The 22,678-nt window shown below is 45.2% G+C and overlaps 1 protein-coding gene and 1 long non-coding RNA gene across 5 annotated transcripts in view; one reads left to right on the plus strand and one right to left on the minus strand.

Moving 5' to 3' along the window:
* TTC7A (tetratricopeptide repeat domain 7A) overlaps window positions 1-22,678 on the minus strand; it is a 173,111-nt gene that overhangs the window by 5,191 nt on the left and 145,242 nt on the right. The gene's annotated exons all lie outside the window — the stretch shown is intronic.
* Window positions 5-21,451, plus strand: LOC308072036. The gene is made up of 2 exons (XR_013931464.1): window positions 5-13,037; window positions 21,199-21,451. It is a non-coding gene; the product is annotated as an uncharacterized lncRNA (long non-coding RNA).

Here is a 22,678-nt window from a genome sequence, read left to right on the forward strand (position 1 = left end):
GTCAACAGACAAGCGATGAGCAGTTAACAACGGCACAGAACAGAAGAAGAAATGGAGCCCTGCGAGCTTCCAGCAAGCTGGGCAGACGTATGAGTGCAGGTACAGGAGTCCTATGGGGAGGATCTTCACCTATTTGTGGAGACGAGAAGCAATCAGCTGTTAAGCTCCGCTTTTTTGATTGTGATGTGTCATTCACAAATCAATTGTGAAAATAACTTTTTTTAAGCAGAGACTGATTTAGCTTTGCAAGTGCTCCTGCTGTGTGTTACTGGGAGAGCATATACTGGTGCCATATAGAGGAAAGGCTAAAGGCCCTTGAAGCATCCCTGTCTCCTTGAGTAGGTTACACTGGCTTCTAATCACCAGGAAAAGATACACAGGTTCAATGATACCCAGTATCTAAACTAACTCTTGCTCATCTGGAACATCCAGCTGAAGCTGAGGTAAGGTCTTTCAGCTCTTACAGCCTGACCATACAGAAAGATCTTTGTTGTTAACAAACGGGGCTAGAGGGACGCAGCCCCTTTCCAGCCTTCCAGGGGCAGGCTGTATGTAACAGCATGGGGCCCTCTGTTCTGCACTCCAATGTAGATCCTAAAGCAGTGTGGGGGAAGAGAAGGATGGAGAAACCTTGTTTAAAAAGCTGTCCTTAGGGTAAGAAAAGACACAAGTGGGTGTAACCATCTGGAAGGAACAGGAGGGGGAGGATGAAAGAAGTGGTAGGAAGAACATGTTTTCCTACAGGGCTTGCATGGATGTATCTGAACCCACAAAGCATCTAAAGAGCCAGGCTCCCTTTTAATTACACAGCACTCAACCACACCGAGCCCAGACGGTCACGTGGGCTTTGCAGGCCACAACGCTTTAGTGCCGTTTCTCTGCTTCCTCCTGAAGGTGCACACACCAGGACAAGCCTCCCACCAGTTTCATCCAGGTGTGGCCTGTGGAAGAAGCAGCCAACACTTTCATGTCATCTGCCAAGCTCTGCGTGGCCTCTGCCTGCACTTACCCACGGGAATGTTGCAAAGTGAGACGACAGCCTGACTTCATGCTTCTCCTGGAACTACATAGTAAGTGGGTGCACATATATGTAAAGAAAAGCATTACTTTCACCTTTACTTCATCTTTATTTTGTGTAATTGCCTTTAGTTGATATGAAAAGACGTAAGATACCTGCAATCTCTTGCAGCTAGAACCCAAGTAAATTTCTCATGAAAGAACGGTGATGCTTTTGGAAGTAGCGAAGATTTTCCTTAGTCTTGTTTTGTTTGCTTTTCCAAAAGTGCCGTTACATGCAGGATGCATCAACGTGACTAAGACCTCATGACCAGTGATAGCACCGATACCTACAGAAACACATTACTCTGCCTGAGAGAAAAATTAAGGCACACCCATTTAATCAATTACCAGTGGTACTGTGAAAACTTTCACTGCTTCTTTCTTGCCCATAACCTTGACCTGAATAATCAACTCAGTATTAAATGTGATGATTTAGAGATGCAGTGGGGTTGTTTTTTCTGTAGGTTTCTCTCTCTGTCAGAAAACGGCAAGGCAAGGTGCCTAATCCTCCTGTCCCCTTGCAAGCAGGCACGGGGGGCGCAGAGGTACTCTGATGGGAGAGGCTGGTTCCTCTGCAGGTAGCTGCCTGGAGACAACTGCAAGCGCGTAATGATAGACTGGAAAGTATTTGAGCAATTATAATTTGAATCACCTGCTTGACAGGGATAATGAGGCATAGAAAGGGCAAGTAGTGTGGCCGTACCAAATCTGCTGCCGAGCCAAGAACTGACAGGAGCTATCTCAGCTCCAGTTTGTCCTCAACCACAAAACCACTGTTCCTAAAAACTCTTCCTGTTGTGCTGACCGAGCAGAGCCAATTGTGCTCTCTGGTGGCCGGGGACCCATCGCTGTCCTCACCCTGACACCAAGCAGCATCAAGCCTCTCCACGCTCCCAGAGGGCTGCTGGCCCCAGAGGCGTAGGGGCCAGCAAGCCCGTGCAGCTGCTGCCTGTCATCCCTCTCCACCGAGGAGGGGAATTCCCTCCCCAGATGACATCTCGCGCCTCTCAACAATGCTGCAGTGAAATCCACCTCATCGTAAACTGCTTGTGCAGCACAGCTCCCTTGTCTGCCCCAGTACCCTTGCTGGTCAAGGACCAGAGGCTGCACGGCTTCCCCCCACCGCTCCCCAGTGTGCAGCCACTGCATTTATTTCGCCTGTGCTTGAGGTCCCTGCAGCTTGTTGTGCAGCACCGGGAGGAGGCTGTACACGCACCCCAGGGGCTGTGTTCACCTGAGGGAGGTGGTGAAGCTGATGCCCACCGGTAAGTGCAGCACACATGAACATTTTCTCATCGGTATTCAGTGCTTTCAGGCATGGCGGTTACGCTGAAAAACTAAGAACCCTCAGAAAGGGCGACCTCAGGTTCTCCAAATCCAGGGGAAAGCCTCCTGTTGATGCTGCAGTATACTGCATGGGTGAAAAACTGCTATATCTTTTTGGGGAGAAATACTTGCTAAAGGAGGTAAAGATTTCCTGTCTCCTCGCTCTCTCCCTGCGTGACAGCGCCAAAGGCTGCCCAGGTCCATGGCCCTTCCCAGGCATGCCCGCTGTCCTGCTTTCCCCTTGCTCTCATCAGGAGCAGCCCCATGTCCCATTCCTGCCCATGTGCCTGGATTTCCATGTGGCGTGGGCAAAGGTGTTGGGCTTCAAGCCTGAGCCCGAACAGAGGTTGGGGTCTGGCCAACCGGCTTTGCAACCCAGGTCCTGCCAATGTTCCCAAACCCCAGCACGGAGACCTACTCCTTTGCCCAGAGCGAGCTGCAACAGATAGCGTCAGACTTTCCCATAAGGCTTAACTGAACCAGCAGAAATATGCTGCTGGATGTTTAAAGGACAGGTTGAACATCATTAATTCTGTGCAAAGGAGAGTTTCTTGCTTTGGGTTTCCTCCCTTGCCTCTTCCCCACGCTGCTCCTTGCAAACCACAAGCATTTTCTGAGAGCTGGAGGCTGCACAATCCCCACGCCTCATGAAAACGCAGCACTGAGCACTTCAGTTTTTTGTTTCCCTGAGGTATTTGCACTTGAGAGCTTCTCCTTGCTACTGAATTTCTTATTTCCCTATGGAGTCTGGCTTGCTATAAACAATGCCTGCATGTTGTTGCTATGTAGGTCCAGCTGGAATCTGCCTACAGTGCAAAAGAAAAAAATTATATATAAATTCAGAAAGCCACCCACTGACAGGCAATTTGCATTTTTATCTGTAAGATTTTTTTTTTTTTTAATTTTCTAATGAAAGTTCAGTTCCTGAGTTTCTATGGAAACTCATCTGCTTGGTGTGCATGCATAATTTCATAAAGTCAGATCTCAGGAAGATGAGCAATTAGTATAAATACAAGCAGGAATGTGATTAAGGGTTTCATCCTCTTATTCCTGAAGATGGAGGGTGGGGCTGGGTTTTGTTGTCTTTCCTTGGTTTGTGTTTGTGTTTTTGCCAAGCTAAGGCAGGAAGCGGTGCACACGGTAGCCTGGCTCCTCTGCCACCTCCTGGCTACCACTGGCACTTCTGGCTTTGCCCAGTTATTTTCCTCCCAAAGATGGTGAGTACCTCCAGGTATGGTCCTCTCTCCCAGTATTGCTGGTACTGAGTCAGGCCCCGCGGAGCGATGAGGACAGGCTTCTTTTTAAACGGAAGCATATTATAAATAGTAAAAAAAAAACCCAACCCAACCCAAAAGGTGTGTGGGAATCATTTTGCTTTCGAGCTCCTGTGGGCAGCATGTGGCTAGGGGCTCGCCCCCGGGCTGCGCTAGCCACGCGCAGGCAGTTCATGTGCTGCTTGCGTTAATACAGCTGCACAGAGCTTGGATGCTTGCTCACTCACTCAAGGAGGTCTGAGGGTAACTTCTGCAGATTAATTTTATTTTCTTCTTTAGGTCTGAAGACATACTTCAGATCTTGTAAACAGAGGCTGAGTAGTGAAGCCAGACGACAAGCCAGACTGTAAAAGCTGGTGCTGAAAGCACTGGAAGAAATTCATTGGAGGTGAAGGGTTGCAGCACAGCAGAGCTGGTACAGTCTAGTGCTGCATGAAGGCAGAGGGGAGACAGCGAATTTAGTTTGCTGATTTAGGGTGCCTTATGCTGGCAGCTAGACGGCTCAGTTTATTGTTTTTAACTTCAGGGAACACGGGGTGCACACGGGAAGCTTTTTCAAAGTTATTTTTGACCACATACAAAACAAACAAAACCTAAACCACTTCTATAGTAACACTGGGTTTGACTTCCTTGCCTTCAGTGATGTGATAGTTAGTAATTGATACTTGAGTGAGGCTATTTTTGTTTTACAATAGGAAAGCCACACTTCATTTTAAGTTAGATGAGCAAAAAAGTTACTTGTCTTCAATTTCCACTAATAAAGAAAGTGAGCATAATCTCCATGTGAGTTCCACTTCAGAAGGTTGTGAAATTTCTGATCCGTGCCTTTATTTCCTTAGTTTAACAAAACCTCCTTAAAGGTTGTTAGATCATAAAATTTGCAGAAAATAGTGCAGAAAAGACCTTATGGAAGACTACAAAATAGGCCTTACGTACAAGCTGGAGTTTATTTTTAGCAGTGAAAGTCAAAACTTCCTTTGCAAATGTTTAGTTCAAACACCTGATAAGCTGCAGGGAGTTATCCCGAGTCTTGGCATCCTCGTCTCCTTACACTAAGGTGGCACAGATCTACTTGTTCTTTCCTTCGGGGCTTGCATGGGAAAGAGTTTTCTAGAAAAATGTTTTATTTCATTCCTGGAAGATTGCTTTTCATTTTGTTTGCGTGGTCATCTCATTGGAGAATCTGTATAGGTGGACTAGACTTTATCCTTTACAAATCGATTTTAATAATTACTTTAAATGCAAGTTCTCTCTATCTTTCCATGAGACTCAAATTCCAAAGTGAGGTTGCCTCTGATGCTTTTCCTAACTAAGCAGAGCATTTTTGCCCATTATTACCCTAAGAAGTTTCCAGAATAAATTGGACTTTGCAGACTTTGCTGTTGGGCTTCTGCTAGTGCATTATTTAATTAATTTCAAGGTAGATGGGGTATCCTTACTGTCTGCTCCAATCTGTAATACAGATATGTCACTAGCGGTTAGTAGGCGGGTAATCAGCAGCTGGCAAGATCAGGGCATACTGCAGAAAAGTGCTCGTTCCAAAGTGTGCTTATTCAGCAGAACCCTACAAAAAGCCTTTCAAGATGCATTTGGCACTTAGTGGTAACAGTCTCATGTAACAGAAAAATCCGCACTGCTGCAGGGCAACATACACTTCTGTAATTATTTAGCAATCGGAATAAGTTGTAAGCAAAATCTGTTGCATAAACCATGAAATATCAAGAGTCCTTTTGGAAAATGGCAGATTAACTCTGGAAATCCTAGGTCTCCTAGAATAAGGGTAGACATGTAAGTAGCCAATGATCTGTGATTCTTTCCCTTACATTCATGACCTTTGCATTTCTGAGGAGGCAGGAATATTTTTTTTTAGCTGTGAGCAGTGAAGTGAGTTTTTGTTGTGCTGTCACTTAGCCACACCGCGGCTGGCAGTGTGTGGGGTACCTAATCATCCATTTTGCTGATTCAGTCCAGGTTGTAGCAAACCTGAGCTATACGTCTGAGCTTTGTTCCCTGAAAATACACTGGGAATTCATGGGGCAGGCAGGGTCTGCTCGCCAAACACACTGAATTAAGAGACCGTATCTTAATTTGCCGCCTAACAAAGGGTGACTGGGATCCACTTCTGGAGGAAAGCTCATCTTTCAGTGTTTCTGCTGCCTCTTTTGTCAAAAGCAGGTTTTTCTTCTTTTCCTTCCCCCTCTGCATCTCCTCCGCTGAAGCTGCTGCATTCCCTGTCAGTCAGTGACGCTGAAGTGCTGCATTTGATAAAGCAGAGGAGGGGAAGGAGAGCAGGCAGGCAGGGCCACTGCAGAATGCAGCGTGTGGAAAGGAAAAAGGAAGGAACAGCACCGGAGGAGGGGGGAACTGGCAAGTGCTGGGAAAAGCAAAAACCTGAATTTGCATCATGATTTGTAGCACTTGTGCGCTACCTGTGGGTTTCAACTCAGTAGGTTCAACCCGGAGATATCAGCTCCAGTACTGCAGGCACCGAAGGAAGGCAGCCCGGCAGCTGATTGCTGCTTAAACTTCACTGAAGTGTCTTCGTGTGCTACAGATGAGCGTGAGGTAAGAGAAGAAAAGAGACTGCAAGGAGGTATCAGGAGCGATAGACTAGCTGAGCGTGAAGACAGAGATGTCTTAAGCCCACCACAGACCTGGGCACACGGATATGCTTTATCAACCGTACCAAGGTAGCTTTGGCAGGGAGAGAAGGAAAAGCAAAAGAAAGAAAAGATCCAAAGCGGTGAAAACCCGGAGAGGAACATCCCCTTCCCTAGCTTGCCAATGTGTTTTTCAAGGCAGCGTATAACTGTAAATGCACCATCCCACCCAGGCCCCCCATGAGGCAAGCCCCCCCTGCAGAAGAGGAGCACTGTGCCATGCTGCACGCTGCCCTCTCCCCAGGTTTGCCATCTCTATTTGAGTTCATCAAATGTTAGCAGGGATGTTTGTACCGTGTTTGAAGCTTAAATGTGATAAAACATTTATTGACATAAAAAGCAAACCCTAAGGCAGCATTTCAAACCAGGAGGCTCTGATGTCTTCATAGGGAGGCTCATACAAGCCTAGGGAGAATGAAGAGTTTTTCTGCCTTGTTGGATTGTCGTCACTTAAGCTTCGTTCAAAGCAGAATTGTTTGCTGCATGCTGAATATTCTCTAGACAGTTCTTCCTGTGCTGAGACCTACACGGAGATGAAGCAGCAAGCAAGGAAACCTAACAGGATGCCTCAACCGCATGTTTGAGACTATCTAAATGCAGTATTTGTTTCACACTCTCTTTTCCAGGGAAGGCAGATTTCTCCCAGCCCTGATCTTAGCAGTTGTCATAGTAATGTTGCAGTAGGGCGCACAGTAGTTTCAACTATGACTCAAGCTCATGGTGTCATCTGTAAAAACATGCACTAAGAGAAGGTCCCGAACTAATAATAAATAGCAATTTAGAATACAAAAATTGTAATTTAAGGTCCCAATTCTGTTATGCACTGTACCTGCTTCTCTGGCAGAAAGCCTTGTTGAAATTAGCGAGATTCAGCCTAGATATATCAAAGTATTTCAAAATACATGCAGAATCGAGACTGATCAGCATCAGCAACGAGAGAAAAGGCGTGCAACATACACGCAGGATGCTGAAGAGCAGCAGGCAGGTAACTTACTAGCTAAAGCCCTTGACTAGAAAGCCATTGCTGTACTTCATTGGTATTTCATGTTAAATAATCTGCCACTACTCAGGAACACTTGAGAGAAAAGAGACAGGGTCAAGACAGCAGCTCTGGGAGGCAGAATTCTTGGGTTTAAGTGTTCTCAGATTGAGAAGGGTTGAGACCTTGCCCCTCTTGTGCCCAGGGAGTGCATGCTAACTTCTAGCAAATATTTTTAAGCTGGGGTAACAGTTAAACACCTCCTTCTCCCCCAGGGGGGAAACAGCACTCTGCCTCTATTTTGATAGTAAGCAGGTGCCTACATTCATTGCACAGAGCAAGATGTTGCTGCATACAGATGGGCCGTGCCTAGGCTTAAGATGCGGACACTCAATCTGAGTGCCCACACTGTGCTGTGGCTGATGAACAGGGGATTTCTGTCCGCTTAGGTTTCCTCCAGTGCCAATGCTGCATCTTTCCCCAATTTTTAATGAACTACTTTGACAGAGGAGGGGCTGATGTGCACATTTCCCATGCATGTTATCTTTCCCTCTCTGTACAGAGTAAATCTGAACGCATGAATCATGAACAGGTTCTCCTAGATAACAGCTTCAGCTCTGTCGAGGGTCTCTATGAAACTCAGTCCCACAGAACTAATCACCAGAGCAAGTGCTGCATTTAGTAAGTCTCTGAGGAAGGGTGTAGTGCAGCAAAGACCCGGCTGACAGAAGCACAGAGCATGCCAATGTAGATTACAGCAGATGTCTTCTGAAAGGAGAGCTGAGATATTTAAAACATCTTAATTTGCTTAGTTTTCCACTACCGGCAGTCTCTGGGATAGCATATTATCAATGACAACCTCTGCACAACTACAGCCGCAGCCTGAGTGCAATATTGCAGCCGAGTGCTAGGCCAGCTGCGCTGCTGGGAAACAGAGCGAGCTGGGCAGGAATGCACTGCTGTGGTCCAGCCAGTGCCTCTGGCTTCTGCACCGGTGCCTCTGATCCCGCAAGAAGCATGTTTCCTTATCACCTCTTAACATAAAATCTCTCATGAATGATGAACCCACACGCACAAAGAGATTTTGCTGAATTACAGACAGCATTTTCTGTTACGTGCTCAAAAGAGAATGAATGAAGAAACTCATTGAGCAGATAAATAATTAAAGACTTTTGATAAATACTGCACATAACATTAGTGTAAATGGAAGCTCCAGTGACACTGGAGAGCTATGATGTCTTCATGCTTCCCATTTGTTTGGCAAGAAGGGACTTCTGCTTCCTTCTCTTGACTGTGGCCAGCTCAGTGTATCGGGACAGCTTGCTGAAAACCTGGAAGTCTTGATAGTTCCCACCCTGCTGTTTGTGCAGCTGTGTCTTATGTACCAGGAGGCGACACATTCTGTTATTGTGCTACACTCTATTTTATATACTGTACTACTATAGTCTATCACCCTGTCCTGTCTTTGGTGCGATAACAGGCAGCCTAAATAGCACAGAATTTAAACTAATTATAACTGGTTTCCTTGTTTTTGAAAAACAGTGTTTGAAGGTTGAAGTGTAAAGGGGATAGCCTTTCCACCCCTTCTCCCTTCTGGCAGTTCCCTGAGCACTTTCTGAAATAACCATTTATGAGTTCAGCTGTAGGCCAACTTGACTGCTACAGTTTCTATGTTTTAATTTGATCTCAGAGCAAAGCACCGCATGAGGACAATACTGATTACTAGAGCTGCAGTGGTTATCTCGAGGGCTGTGGATGAGAAACCACAACCAAAGTTAGCAATGAAGATCAGGTTGGAGCTCAGTGGGGAGGCATCTGCTGCAGGGAGAGATCAGGCCAAGGACAATGTCTTTAGACCTGGATGCAAGTTTTATTCTCCAGAGAGGACTGAAACACCCCAAGAACCTGAGTGGTTTAATAATAAATGCATCAAGTTCTCTTGTAAGGTGTAACACACACTTTAGAGAGATCAGAGAAGAGATGGGCAGTTTTGTCTTTCAGGAATTTAGTTTGGTTTCTAAAGTTTGGTAAACACAGCCTGAATAATGTGGTAATGAGTGCCTCAGGGACATGAAGAATAACTTACCACAACAGAGGAATGCAAGTGATTGGCACAGATAAACAGGAGCTACGGGTTCCCTGGAAACTGGGATAATCCACCTTCGAGAAGCAGAGCACCAGCTCTCCTGCTAATGGACTGGAATCTCTGCACTGCGCAGTGGGTCAGACTTGCTCCTTCCAAGGACCTTGGACATCGCAGCAGGTCCTGGTCCCTCGCTGATGAGGAAAATGCGCTGTTCCCCCAGGAGAGGAAATGGCCACTCATAGTGGAAGTGATGGCTTCAGTGCCAGAGAACCACTTACCACCTCGTTTGTGATGGCTCCACTGTCTCCTGGATGGAGGAAGGAAGCCTGGCAACTGCAGAGGAAGAGGGCAGGCAACAATCCTGCAAAACAACTCTGTCAGCTCCGAACTGGTGCTCAGGAGCTGTGATCCTGCTGCACAGCCAGGGATTAGCGCCGACGGCTGGGCTACCTAGGGAAGCTGCCAGCTAACTAGTGGATTTGCTGGGAGGTTGGCAGTGGGGGAGCGGAGCTTCTGCAGCAAACAGAAACAAGGAGAACAAAGTGTTCGCAATTCCTTGGACAGTGAGTGAACTGACACACAAGCTTATTAATGTGAGCATCCAAAATGCTCATTTCTCCTGTGGGAGCCAGTGACTAGAGGCAAAGACCAGTTCTCTCCCTCAAGCTCAGCTGCTTCAACACAAAAAATTTGAGCTAAGAGGCTGCTCTAAGGATTGCTTTTCCCCAAGGAGAGCTTAGAGCAGTTATTTTGGGCTATCTGAAGCGCAGGAACATTCCTGGGATTCTGCAATAAACTTCAGAGTTGGGAAAACAGAATCTGCCAATCAGCCATGGTTTGGAAGGAGGCTACCAGTCATCTCCAAAAGCCAAATGTTGCTTTACTGTTGTTCTGCTTGGCACAGCTGCAAAAGGTATGTGCCAGACAGGCGTAATACCCACAGGGAGAGCTTCTCTAAGGGTCAGATTAGGATTAGTTTTGATCTCTTTCTCCTCCCGAGCCCATAACCCACCTATCTGGGACTTGCAGAGGACCACCGCTGTACTAACGGGCAGAGACCAGCTGTCCTGATTACACTCAGCATGACCGGGGATGCTTCCTGCAACCGCAGCCTTACGCACACACAAGGAGCGTGCAATCACTTGACGGCGAATTCCAGTGGAGAGCATCGGCCACAGGAGGCCATGCTGATGGTCCACCAGCAAGTGTTGTGCTGCCGATGTGCCATTTTTGGGAGGAGGTGTAACTAGCTATGTCACCCTGCACAGCAGGCTGAAAATAGGATTGCACTCACTGTGCCACGTGGCTCAGTGGTATGTCAGGACATGTATTTTTAGGAAATTCCTCCTTTGGGCAGAAAGGGTGAAGTACTTGGCCTGGTTTGCAGGCTACTGGCTTTGCCCAGATCTTTCATACTAGGGTGTGGGAGCATGTTAGCCACCAAGTTGGTCTGTGGATGCCCTTAGTGCCGCGGTACAGTGCTAGTCCTAGTTACCTACTGATCAGGGTGGTTGTAGAAGGGTAGAAGATAGCTGGTCTGCTGCTGTGCTTTTCTTTGTTTCAATGTATGCATGCTTGCTCTCTCTCTTTGCTGGTGCTTTTCAGAGAGGGAACTGACCTCCAGCAGAGCAGGGATGGAGAAAAATGTAAGGAAGATCAATGTCTTAGGAAGAATATGGTCTCTGAGGAGCAGCAATAAAAACGTACCTAGCAGAATGAATGTGTGAGGCGAATGGGGAGCTCAGAGAAGATAGCTCATGCAGAGAAAAGAGCGAGAGCGAGAGAGAGAGAGAACGAAAAGCAGATGGTAGGTAAGGGATTTAAATAAGCTTCTGAAGAGGCAAAGAGGAGTCTGCCTTGGTAAGGTGCTTTTTGGGTGCAGCATAATGAAAAAATGCAGTACATCTCCATGCCCTGCCAGTTACTGATGCATAGACAGTGCTGTGACTTGTCTGACCCCATGAAAAGGACAAGGTAAAGCAGTGTTGGACTCAGAATCAAATTCTTCTCTCTGACAGACACTTGCCAGCTTCCTCTTTCCCCCAGAACATCATTCCTATCAGGCAGTATGTGTTCAGCTCCAGCATCTGGGTTGTGATTTTTTGGCAGCTGCACAAAATCTCAGCTATTAAATCCCACCTGCCAGTCTCATGTCTGCTCCCACAGACCTTTGCCTGTTAGCAAATGTTTCGAAATCACACTGCCAGGCACAGCACATCATTCTGCAATCCTACCTCAGGCAAAAACCCTCATGCAAGGACTTCTTTTAACTTCAGTGGGCTGCAGGAGGGAAAGGCTAGAGGACAGGCTTCTGGATTACAGGCAGAAATACTCATTTAGGTCATGGCTTGCACTGCATTCTTTTCAGCACTAATGTTAAACAGCTATTTTCCCCATGAATTATCTGAATAACGCTATTTGTCTGTGACATTTTAAGAAGCTTTGAGACATGTTCTGTGCTATAGATGTGCAGTAAGAGAATTTTGTGAACTTCGTTCACCAGAATGTGTTCATGTGAAATTGTTCTTCCCTTTACAAATTCTTCCTTTCCCTTCGCTTGCTTCTTAGCAGTCCCAGATGAGAAATGCCACCGATGTGATGTGTGCATACTGTATGTTGCTTCATTGTTGAAACAGTTCATTAGTAAACAAAATGCTGAAATACAGCTTGATCATCTATCCTGGAAAAGAGATCTACCCACAGAAGTAACTGCAATTTTTAATATTGTATGGTGAGAAAGGACTTAAACTTCCACATAAATCATCTGCTGTAAGATTTCACAATCTGACTTTCCCAGCATGAACCTAGGCAATGAGGCTGCACTTCTGGTGCAAAAGGCAATCTCTCTTGGAGATGGTCTAAGCTGCTTGATTATGGTATCTCTAAAATTGCAAACAAAAGAGACAATCAGTGCTTTTTGATGTGGACATCTGTCAGCAGAGAAATCACTGCTAACTGTCATATAATAACCACACCAGACACTTCCATAGCAGTCATCTTTCTGGAAGTCAAGCATGAAAAAGCATGAAAAAAACCTGTTACTCATCATCCAAGCACCAAGCATATTTTGTCTGGATCTGGTTGCGTTTCTGTAACTGTTCTGTAACTCCAAGGTGATGTGACAGATGGATACTTGAGGTCAAAATATTTAGCCAAGATATAGCAGTCAGTAACTATTTTTGTTGGCATGTAATTAAAGTATTTAGCTTTATACTCTAATATTTGCATTTTAGTTTTAGAAGCAATGTAAGTACACTGAGAGAAGGTGCCGATAGTCTGACATAAATACAAGCACAAGGAATTTGTAGAGAATTGGCTCAGCAGCAGAACTATCTAGCTGCACTTCACCGTTCACAGAAGTCCTTGCTCCTGCAGAAGCACCATAGGAGCTGTCAGTTTGGCAGGTACATGGTTCTGCATGAGCTCTGAACAATGTTAAAGCAGTACAGCGCTGTCTAAAAACCATGTGCAGCAAGGAGTATCTAATTGTCTTTTTATGAAAGGATTGACTTTAGACAGCCTGCCATCTATAGAAATCATACACATCATTTCCTAAAGCATTTGCACACCTCCTTTGCAGGCATGGGCTCATCAGCATGTCACTTAATTGATGAAAATGGAAAAAATAGTTGCAACCTCTCCACAGACAACAGGTAAGGGGATGACATCTAATGACTAAGTAACCTGGACCAGGTTTGCGTTGCCCAAAAACTCCTGTAGAGTATCTCTTGTTTAGATGGCACCAGAGCTGCCTGTACTACAAACCAGTTATTTTGCTGGTTACGTAGTTCAGCACTAGTCTAATGATGGATACTGTATTTGGAGGAGGGAAAAATGAATTTTCTTGAGAACTGCCAGAAGAAAAATACTGGATCATCAGGAAAGAGGGTAAAATCAGTCTCTCATGATTTGCAGCAAACCAGTGAAAAGACTCAACTGCCAAAATATAATGAACTGGGTAACTCCTGCAATCACACAGAAACATACACATAAGCTACACTTTAGCGCTGCCCACATATCTAAGCAAAAAAAAAAATATATTAAATCGCAAACATTATGAAGTCTTTTTAATCCATGTGGGGTGAAAGAGGACATTTACAGAGCAGTAAATACCCCTAGCATTGCATCTATTCTCGAATCTAGCAAAGCCCTTTAATGAGGCTGACTTTGTGCTAGGAGGAACAGGCACGGATACGTTAAATGAACCAGCCTGCATCTGTGAGATGCCCAGGGATGCAGCAATGTGGAAAAGACTCACCACGTAGCAGTATGGCATGAGTGCAGTGCTCATGAGTCAGGGGAACTCTGGAGACAGCAAGCAAGGGAGAGAGGCACCTTCAGCTGTTGTTGTTGTGTCAAAGCCTGAACAAAACAGGCTCCAGCAGCAGCCCCTGATGGAAATGATGTACTTGTAAAACATTTACATTTTCAGCAGGATGTTTCTAATTAAACTCAATTGGTTTGCACACCTGCTGGGAGTGACTGCTCTGCACCTCATCTCCCTCTCCTACTCGAGCACAAAGAGGATGCGACTGCCTAGGCTACCACATAGCACAGTGTTCCTTTTGTGCACTGAGAGTAATTGAGAAAATGGATGGCAACAGCCATGTTTTTTGTTTGCTACTGTTCTAGGAAGCGCCTTCCCCCCCCCCCCCCCCTTTTTTTTTTTTCCCCAGAGCATAAAACTGCTCAGGTTTTACAGCCCTTTTGCAAGAATGGGGAACTGACAGGGCTTTGTGTAGTTTCCTGACTGTAGGGCATTATGATTGATGCCGACAACAAACCTCTCATGACTGAGGAAAGACCGGTACAGGTCCTGACTAGCATCAGATCGATGGGGAAAGGATGGTATTGAAGCATGCTATAGTTAGCAGTGCAAGGCAGAACAGCCAGCTGTCACTTATTAAACACTTTTTAGCCTGTCTTACAAGTGCAGCCTGACCTGAACGTTTTAAGAAAGGGGTTTATTGATACTGTGTTATATTCTCTGAGTTATTTATGGGTTTGCCTGGAAAGGTCTAAGACAAGCAAACCTTCGGAGAAAACTGCTGAAACTGTGTGGACAGCCAGCAGGATCTCTGGTCTGTGACTGCTGTCCGAGGCTCCCTTTCTGCATCTTTACGGAGCCAGCATTTGTCAGTGAGATGTAAGTCATGCCTCAAAAGAATACTTGAATGTATTGGCCTTGTTGTACTGCGGCATTGCCCTGCTGTGAAATGAGAAAAATGCATTTACTGTGCTGTGGCAGCGGGTCGGCATCCCAAATGTTCTCCCCTCCAACAAGCTCACTGGGTCAGAATAATTCTGTTTTGAATTGTACAGGACAGTCTCCTGGGTAACACGCTTCACAGCAATGCTCGGGGGGAACACGCCCTTGAATGCAAGGCAGTCAATGAGATTTATAATTACCGTGTTTTATAACCTCGTTCATTCAGGCAGGGAAGGATACTGCTGAAGAGATCTCAAACAAGAGAGATTATATATTCACAGCTACATAAATAGTTGTTAATATGATTCAAAACCTGGATGGCAGAAGGCTCTCTTTTGTCCACTGTGCTGTCCAGCGTAACACAAAAAACGCACAGACTAGTTTTAAACTCAGGCAGCAGCAGGGCATAAAACTCTGACTTCGGCTACCCTCTCCCAGAGAAGGGGATGTAAAATACACTCCGCTATCACCAAAATCTTCTGATTGCATTAAGCAAGGTCTTGGCTCAAGGCCAGGTCCCAGCCGCCCCTTTAGTGATAATGACCGCCCTTCCTCAGGGCGCTGAGCACGGGCAGAATCCAGCTGCGTTTTCACACACGCACACATGTAAATTGTCAGAACATGGTGGTGTTAATGCTTCTGGGATAACAAATTGAACCAATAGATGTTTCGTCCACTGCGAGCTCCATGCAGAATGCATTGTATTTTCAGAAAAGCCCGGAGGTCAAAAAAATAAATCTCCTGGTACAGTTTATCTGATGTTTTGTTTTTGAGTGTCCTTGATGCATAACAGCATGGTATCATCTCTAAAGATTAAAAACAATCCCTTCATATTGCTCTGCTAGGTGTTTTCAAAGAAATTCATGCACAGATGAAAACAAATAAAAACAATGCCCAATGGCTCTGCAGGGATCCTGGGCCTCTAGTTTCAGGTAGTCTGGAGACAATTTTAAACAAACAGGGACCTCTTAAATCCTCAGCTACAGCTCCAGCGAGGACATGTTGGCAAAACTTCAGTAGCTTTAACGGGGCGAGGCTGGTTGAGGATTTTCAGCATCATCTCCATTTTGTGGTTTTTAGGGTATAGCTTAACTAGGATCTAAAGCTTATAATGTGCAATACTGGATTTTCATTATTTTTTAAACTGGAGCTTCGAGATAACACCATCTTTGTTTAGAGTTTGTTTAAACAAAAATTCAGAGTAGCTAGGTTGGTTTTCATGATGTTGTGGTCTGGGTTTTTTGATGGACTAAGGCATGGGTGGAAAAAGTCACCCTCATCGATGCAGGACTGGGGCCCAAAATGACAGAATTAAATGCAGTATAAACTGAGTGCGCCTCAGGCACTGATGAAGGAACAATTCAGCTCGCTTCAGTTAACATGTCTTACTTTTATCCACTTGGCTTTACTGTTTTAGAGGATCTGGCCCACTATGAGAACAAAATCCCTCCCCCAGTCCCTGTTCTGCTTCCAGCCTTTGCTGCTGGCTAACTCTGAAGGACAGCTGCAGGAGTTTCTTAAGGAGAAATCTATGTGACACTGCTGCACTTAGGAAAAGGCTGAAAATAGGCTTTTTACTTTTTCTTCACTCTTGCTTAGGCACTACCTTCGTTCAGGCTGAAAAATACTCTGCAAAGGTAGACTTGAGGGTTTGTTTTTTATTGGGCAGACTCATTCATGAGATCACTTGCAAGGCAAAATAACTCCAGACAGAACTTGCGTAAGATGTTTGTGCCAAATATGATGCACATATTGATTTAGGGATGCTGGTGGGTAGGGAGGATAAAGGGATAATGCTGAATACAAAACCATGCTCTGTGGCTGATGAACAGCCCCACATGCAGTGTATTGCAATGCATAGGAAGGAAGCCACAGCAGGTCACATTCAGATTGTACCTGCTGTGGAGTTTCGTTCCATTTTTTAAAAATCTCTCTTTTATTTTTAAATTACCTTTATACCTGCTATGCACCGCCCACCTGCTTGTTTGCTCTTAAGCCTGTATGCTGGCTGGGTGTTCAAACCGCCCTCAACTTTTTGGACAGGCATACATTAAAAAATACTCCCATGGCCCTCCCTCACCTTCTTTTAAGGTGTTAAGACTTGTTGCTTATTAACTACTTTGTCCTTGTTAACCCTGGCCATCCCCTATCCTTTGCTGTGAGGCCAGGGCTGCTGACCACAACTACTGTTAGTTGGTTACTTGTGGTGTAAAAGCACTACCAGCAACACTTAGGATGCACAGTATTGCAGGACACCGGTTGCTTTCAAGGCCACCTTTGCCTATTCTCCTTTGGAAGGGGATTACTGGAAGCACAGTGGCTTTGTCTGGGATAGTTACTTTTATCTCTTCCCTGGCTTACCTCTTGAAGTACTGATTTCCCAACCTCCCGGAGGAGCTGTGGAAGCACCAGGTTCTTGTGTTGTGTGCAGTCAGTGAGGGACAGCAATGTTCAGGAACGGTTACTTTGGCTTGTCAAAGCTCTACGTAGCAGTGCTAGCCACCTGGGGAAGTAGGTGGCACCCACACCTACACAGCTGCTTCCCTAACCTCCTTCCTTGAGAACAACAAATCTTATCTAACATCTCAAGCCTAAGTCGTGTTAAAGACACAGTACAGGTCTTGCTTCCTTGCCCCAAGCACTGGGATATGCTGCCATAGATACCAAAAAGCCATGGCAATTCCTTTTAATTGGAAAGGTTTCACCTTTCACCATCGGCTCTGTGGTATCTGAGCAAGGGAAGTCTCTTCTAAAGGGAGCTCTCTTCTAACAGGAGATACAGAGAAGCAGTCCCTCTGGTTCTTCTCAAACTGTGACATGCTGTATGATCACCGAGATAGAAAAAGTTTGCAAGTTGTCTAGTTCAAAGTATGCAAAAATAGCAGGGATGCACTTCCAACAAGGCTGCTCTTCTGTCCCTATTTGATGCTAGCTTGTGAGAGTGAAATTGAGTAGTGCAAGACTATCAAGATTTAATCTGTTTACAGAATTTCGGTTATATGAATTTGATTTGAAAGGATTTGTGCTACATGTGTATATCATGACTTGTCATAGCTGCCTGCATTGACATTACATTATGTGAGCATTCTGATTCCAGAGACTAGCTACATTGGTAAAATCACTCACTACAGCTGACCAAGCTAAAAATAAATTAATAAAAAAATGTTTGGGTTTTTTTTCTGCCTTTTGGCTCAAGGATCTCACATATACACCATTTTTACTTTGTGATGCTGCTATTTTATATTTGCTTGTTTAGGAAAGCTAATTTCAAACAATGGGTTACTTCCAAACCATTTCTTTTGATGATTGTTCATTCACTATTCAGAGTAAGAGATTAGTTTAAAATGGTATATACTTCCAGTCTGTCTGATTTGCTGTATCAGCCAGCAAATAGTATATAATACAGAACTTCTCAGAGAACGCTAAGTCTATGAGTTCAGAAAGTCTTCTAACCACTGGTGACATTCAAAGAAAAATAATTTAAAGCTGCAGAAATGTGAAATTAACACTTATCTCAAATACACAATCATTTATCATTAGTGAAAAGCAGTTCTGAGATTTCAAGGTTGCTTGTTTGACCTATTTGTGGTATTCTAGGAACAACAGCAAGGAATCCTGAAGTGAGGGTTTCTGCTCCTGAAGCCTGGGAATGTCCAGGGCTTGTGGGTTTTATCAGTCTCTCTCCACATTTATTTACTTTTTTTGCTCCTCAAGGCAAGACACTTTTCAGGCAAAAAGGATACCAAATGGTCCATGAACCTGGTGATGAAGATACTGCAGGCAATTTTGCTCTTAATGTGCATGAAATATGTGCAGAATCTCTTATTCCTACTGAAGTCAGAAGGAAAACTGATATGTGCTTGTACTGCAGAAGCCTGTCCTGAACTATCCTCATGTACATAATTTCAGTTCAGAAAAGAATTAAATGCTGTAGGGTCTGGCTGTATGTTAACAAGTCCATAAAGTCCCCTACAACATCAACCTTCAAGCCTCGCAATGCAGTAAGGGATCATACGGGACTTCACAAATGCTCTGCTGTGGCATTTGTTTAATTTGACCTAGCTTCGTTTGTCTGTATTAGTCACTTCTGTGCTGTTGAGCTGCAAGTGACAGCCTCAAAGAGAAAATATCACAGCCTGCCAATCTGGCACAAAAATTAATCTAACTAGAAGTCCAGAAATTCTATAGATTGTTTAGATGCGAGGGAATAATACTGCTCTCATTAAAAACCACACAATCCCATATTAAGTGCCAAACCTGTTCACCATTACCTGCTTTGGGAAACACTGCCCAGGGGAGTATTTACATAAAGATGATGCTAACCTTTCTCCTTGTTTAAAAAAATAATCACAATCTCAGAGCTCCTTGACAATTTCTTTTAAATGCAATTCACAGCTCAGCTTTCACTACCGATTACGTTTGGCCAGGTTGGTATGTTATGTGTAGATGTGCTGAACAAGTGCTAAATTTCACTTCACGAGGAACTAGAGGCGGTGGGGGTGGCCCTGTATGTTAGGAAGTATTTTGATTGTCTGGAGCTTAATGATAGGGATGACAGGGTTGAGTGTTTATGGGTAAGAATCAGGAGAATGACCAACAAGGCAGGTACCACGGCAGGAGTCTGTTACAGACCACCCAACCAGGATGAAAAGGCAGACAAAATACCCTATAAGCAGCTGGGAGAGGTCTCACAGTTGCTAGCCCTTGTTCTCATGGGAGACTTCAACTTACCAGATGCCTGCTAGAAATACAACACGGCGGAGAGGAAACAGTCTAGGAGGTTCCTGGAGTGTGTGGAAGAGAACTCCCTGACACAGCTGGTGAGAGAGTCAGCTAGGGAAGGTGCCCTGCTGGACCTGCTGTTTGTGAACAGAGAAGGGCTTGTGGGTGATGTGATGGCTGGAGGCCGTCTTGGGCACAGCGATCACGAACTGATAGAGGTTTTGATTCCTGGAGAAGTAAGGAGGGAGGTCAGCAGAACCGCTGTCTTGAACTTCCAGAGGGCAGACTTCAGCCTGTCTAGAAGAGTGGCTGACAGAGTCCCTTGGGAGGCAGTCTGGAGGGGCAAAGGAGTGCAGAAAAGGCTGGACATTCTTCAAGAAGGAAACCTTAAAGGCTCAGGAGTGGACCGTCCCTGTGTGCTAAAAGACAAGCCAGCAGGGAAGAAAACTGGCCTGGCTGAACAGACAGCTTTGGCTGGAACTCAGGAAAAAAAAGGAGAATTCAAGACCTTTGGAAGAAGGGGCAGGCATTTCAGGAGGACTACAAGGATGATGTGAGGTTATGCAGGGAGAAAATCAGAAGGGCCAACTAGAACTTCACCTGGCTACCGACATAAAAGACAATAAAAAACATTTATGTAAATCCATTAGCAACAAAAGGAGGGCTAAGAAGAATCTCCATCCTTTATTGGATGTGGGGGAAAACGCAGTGACAAAGGGTGAGGAAAAGGCTGAGGTACTTAATGCCTTTGCCTCAGTCTTTAACAGTAAGATCAGTTGTTTTCTGGGTACCCAGCCCCTGAGCTGGAAGACAGGGACCGGGAGCAGAATGAAGCCCCCGTAATCCGAGGGGAAACTGTCAGTGACCTGCTACACCACACCTGGTAGCGACACGAGAGCCAAAGCATGGGTGGTGGTTTCCCAGTGCCTCTCTGTATTGAATTTGCATGGCAAGGTTTTGGTAGCAGTGGGGCTACAGTGTGGCCAAGGTCAACCCACCACACTCTCCGTTTCAGGTATCCAGCATTGCCTTCACTCAGACTCCACCGTACTCCCTTTCAGGATCACTAACTGCTTACAAACAAGGCTTCTCTCTTTCGACAACTTAAACTCCTCCTGCCTTAGCTCGGCTAGATCTGCAAGAAGTGCTCTTTAGTATCTGGCTCTTTAGTTTCTTACTCTGCTCTACCCTGGGGCACTGCCCACTGACCAAATGGCACTGGGGACCTGTGCACTTTCAAAAGCACCAGACCCCAATCAGAAGAGATTGCACAGGGGACACAGGAGATGCTCCTTCCATCTAGGGTTTCCTAACCAAATCTGAGCCTGCTAAAACCAGCTGACACTACATTTCTTCTAGCTCTGAGGTACACAAATGCGTGTGTGAACACACAGACACACACATTTACTTCCCTGCTATAGGCCACAGGGGATGCCAGAACCATTCCAGCAGCTTGGCTGTTTACAAACAAACACTGAAAGCATAAAATCATGAGGTCACATCAGGGCGCCTCCTACCAAAAGTGTCTTACTCCAACAGCTTTCCAATGACTAGTGATTTCCCAACAGGCCTAACTTTTTCACATTTCCTTGCGTTTATTCATGTTGCCTTGGCCAATAACATTCCTTACTGTCTACAGTGTTGAAAAAAAACCCTGAATACTGTGTGGCTTTCTGTACAAAGGGCACTGTGGGTTACTGAAAAATTCAGTGTTGATACCAAAGCCTCAGCATAACTCAGAGATGGCAGCTCTGCATTTTATTTTAGTATTGACCAAACTTTATCTTTTACTTCTGAGTGTAAGTGTCTCATTTGCTGTAAGTGATCATTATGTGCGATTCGCCTCTGGCCCTTAACAATGCAGGTCTTGCTTGTCCTTTCAGTGCCCCTGCTTCCCTGCAGCTTTAGGAGGAACTGCATTTGCTGAACAGTGGCATCTTGCACCTGGGGTGGAATAACACCATGCAACTGCATGGGCTGGACACCCACTTTGGAGAAGCAGCTCTGAAGAAAAGAACTTGGGGATACTGGTGGACAACAACGGAGCATGAGTCAGCAGGGCACCTGTGCAGTGCTGAAAGCTAATGGCATACTGTATGTAAATGTAAATGTAAAAATACATTCCCTAACGCAGCACAGCAGACTGAAAGTAATTATTTCCTTCTATTTGGCATCGATCAGAAGTGCTGTTGCCATTTTTGGGTTCCCCAGTACCAGAGAGATGATGACAAACTGGAGAAGGGCAGGTGGAGGGCCACTGAGACGGCTGGGAGGGCCATGATACTGTAAAGAGTCTGAGAGAGGAGCATTTATCCAGCCTCTCCCTCTCCAGGCTAAGGAGGTATCTGATTGCCATTTTCAGCTACTTAATGGGGGACTGGCAAAAAGATGGGACCAAACTTTTCTCGGATGTGCTCAGCTGTAAGAGATTAAGGTACAGCAAGGGAAATTCTGGTTGACTAGCTGTTAAGAAAAAATTCTTCACAAGGAGTGGTGCAAAATCAGAACATGGGCCCAGGGAGGTGGTGGAATATCCATCCTTGGAAATACTCAAAACTCAGCTGGACAGGGCCCTGAGCAACCCGGCTGTGTATTTGAAGCTGGCCCCACTGTGAGCAGCAAGTGAACCAGATGACCTCCAGACGAAAGCTCCTTTTCTCACCTAAATTCTTCTATGATTCTAATGTGCCTCATGGTATGTGTGCTAAGATACTAAGCACACTAATATATCACCACTGGTGTCAGGTATCATCACCACTTCCATCAGCTGGAACACTGCCGAGCTGACTCAAATACTGTACATCTTGTCTAAATGCAATTAAAAAGGCACATGACAATTTCTGTGTATCCCAATTAGCCTTGCTCATACCATGGCTGTTGACATTCAAAACTGGCTGACTTGGAGGCCTGTTTCCCACTCAGTTCAGAGCTTATATTGAGCTTCCCTGGTTTGCTGTAAAACTTACCAAGGCCCACAAAGTAAGGCCCTCCTTCAGAGTCACATTAACCACAATATGGATCTGGGGGGAATCAAAGCAAAGCTCACACACTACAAACCTAATGAATCAAACCCTAAAAGATTAATGTTCCTGAATAAAGCAGCAAACCCCACACAGCTCCAGATCTGCCTCTTCTTTTATTGCTCTGCTCTTAGGATGTAAAAGAAGCCGTGGCAGTTGATGGCTCTCCCACATTGGCATCTATTATTGTAATGCTAAATGCTAGCTCCTATCACCCCTGTAATCCTGTTTGGGAAGCTCTGCTACAGTGTTTACATTCTTATCTTTGTTTAGTCAATGCTGGCAAATAAAAGCACAAACAATCTCCACTGTACAGCTTGGCACTACTGAGATGCTGCCATTT

This window comes from Falco punctatus (genome assembly GCF_963210335.1).
Source record: "Falco punctatus genome assembly, chromosome: 12".
In the NCBI taxonomy this organism is placed as follows: Eukaryota; Metazoa; Chordata; class Aves; order Falconiformes; family Falconidae; genus Falco; species Falco punctatus.